The sequence below is a fragment of the Suncus etruscus genome, chromosome 11, assembly GCF_024139225.1.
Source record: "Suncus etruscus isolate mSunEtr1 chromosome 11, mSunEtr1.pri.cur, whole genome shotgun sequence".
NCBI lineage: Eukaryota > Metazoa > Chordata > Mammalia > Eulipotyphla > Soricidae > Suncus > Suncus etruscus.
This window is the reverse complement of record NC_064858.1, coordinates 17,558,315-17,560,876: the sequence shown is the minus strand read 5'-3', so window position 1 is coordinate 17,560,876 and position 2,562 is coordinate 17,558,315. Positions and strand designations below refer to the sequence as shown.

The window sequence follows — 2,562 nt, the reverse complement described above, 5'->3', positions numbered from 1 at the left end:
TCTGAGCTGGGAGAAACAACAAGTTTTAAGGACCACATGGTGTGGGCTACATGCTGGGGGTTCAGAAGCCTATTTCCATAGACCTCCCCTCAGTCTACCTGGAAGATACCCCTAGATAAGAGCCACTCCTTTTAAGGATCATCAGAAAGCTGGAACCTCCCTATATCCCTTTCCTATATAATCTTCATCATGACCTTGGGCGGGGCTCATCTCCTTCAGGGGTAGCCCTGGTTGGCCAGGCTGGGTAATCTTGTTGGAGACAGATTAGTGTTCAACTTTATTCCAGTTATGTGGTCTTGTCCTTCTACTCTGGAACCCTACAGAATGGTTCATAATTTTGAGTGTTATTCGTGTGCAGGGGCCATGCTAATCTTCTCTGTATCGTTCCAATTATAGTATATTTGCTGCCAAAGTAACATGACATTTGTTAATAATAAAGAGATATGTACTTTTCAGGAAGAAGTTACTCCTAAACATATATGCACTCAATAAAAAGTCAGCAAAATACTTAAAACAACTGTTAACAGACTTGACAAAAAGACATCAATAGCAAGAGAATAGTTGGAGACTTCACCAACACTCTTTCCTCTCTCAAGCAGACTAAAACTCAACAATGATATACTGATTTTGAAGAAAGAAATGGAAGAGAGTGGTTTAACTGATATATATATATATATACAGTACTTTATATATAGTTCTTTCTGTCCTCAAAAAACTTATACACTTTCTTCTCTAATGCATAAAGGACATTCTCCAAGATAGACCACATATTGGGCCATAAAAAATGCTTACATAAGGATCAGACTTAAACACCAAACCCAGAGTCAAAGACAGCAGAATTGATAGTCAATCTTCAACAATCTATACACAGAGGGGACTAGTTATCTTAGCAATATGGGGGGCAAAGGGGGGGGGGATGCTGGGAACTGAGGTGGAAGGAGGACAACACTGTTGATGGGAATACCCCTGAATCAATGCCACTATGTACCTCAAATATTACTGTGAAAGATTTGTAATTCATGTTGGTCACAATAAAAAGTATTTAAAAAAATACTTTTGTAAAATCAAGAGGATAGAAAACATGTCAACTATCTTCTCCAAACCTAATCACTCAAAATAGAAGTGAATACAAACAAAAACTGATAAAAATAGAGAAGAGGGGCCAGAGAGATAGCATGGAGGTAAGGCGTTTGCCTTTCCTGCAGAAGGACAGTGGTTTGAATTCTGGCATCCCATATGGTCCCCAGAGTCTGCCAGGAGTGATTTCTGAGCGTGGAGCCAGGAATGACCCCTGAGCACTGCCGGGTGTGATAAAAAAAAAAAAAAAAAAGTAGAGAAGAAATTAATGAGTTTAGAACAGAAAGTAATGAAATAGACACACAAAAAACATTCCAAAAAATTAATGACAGAAAGAGTTGGTTTTTGGAAAAAATAAACAAGATTGAATAACCATGTGCAAGATTCACAGAGAACAAATTAATAAACAAAATCAGAAATAAAAAGGGGGTGTCACTACAGATACTACAGCAACTCAAATGGTAATCAGAGATTGTCGTGAGAATTTTTATGTCAGAAAACAAGAGAACTAGAAGAAATAGATACATGCATGTACTCTTCTAACGTACCAGTTGATGTGGAATACCTGAAGAGACCAATTGAAGAAATTGAAATGGTAATCAGAAGGCTTTCCAAACACACAGAACAGGCTCAGATGGATTCTCTAGTGAATTCTTTCAAACATTTAAAGAGGACTTACTGCCAATCCCTTTCAAGATCTTCCAGTAAATGAAAGAAACAGAGGTCGGAGAGATAGCATAGAGGTAAGGCATTTGCCTTGCATGCAGAAGGATGGTGGTTCAAACCCCGGCATTCTATATGGTCCCCTGAGCCTGCCAGGAGCTATTTCTGAGCATAGAGCCAGGAGTAACCCCTGAACGCTGCCGGTTGTGACCCAAAAACAAAAAAACAAACAAACAAACAAAAAAGAAATGGAAGAAATACCACCAAATAGCTACTACGAAGCTAACATCAGTCTGATACCAAAAACAAATAGAGGCACTACATAAAAAAGAACATTTCAGGCCAATATCATTGATGAATTCAGATGCAATGACCCTTAAAGTATTAGCAAATAGAATCCAACAACTAATCAAGAATGTTACACAACATGACCAAGTAAGATGCAGTCCAGGGATTCAAGGATGGTTTAACATATGCAAGTGAATCAATATTATACACTATATTATAAAAGAAAAAACAGGGGCCAGAGAGATAACTTGTAGGTAAGGTGTTTGTTCCCTAAAACAAAAGCCCAGGACCAGATCTATTTACTAATGAATTCTTTCAAACCTCTCAAGAGAACTTACTAATCCTTTTCAGGCTCTTCCAGAAAATTTAAGAAACAGAAACACTCCCAAATAGTTCCTATGAAGCTGACATCATCGTGATACCAAAAGCAGGCAAAGCCACAAAAAAGGTATCCACAGACCAAAAATCTTTTTTTTTTTTTTTTTTTTTTTTTGGTTTTTATTTTTTGGTTTTTGGGCCACACCCGGTAACGCT

The 2,562-nt window shown here is 37.8% G+C and overlaps 1 non-coding gene across 1 annotated transcript; it reads right to left on the bottom strand.

Annotated features, from left to right (window-relative positions):
* Positions 1–313: 313 nt before the first annotated feature.
* Positions 314–416, bottom strand: LOC126023670 (U6 spliceosomal RNA). Its single transcript, XR_007500770.1, has one exon. It is a non-coding gene; the product is annotated as a U6 spliceosomal RNA (small nuclear RNA).
* Positions 417–2,562: the final 2,146 nt, after the last annotated feature.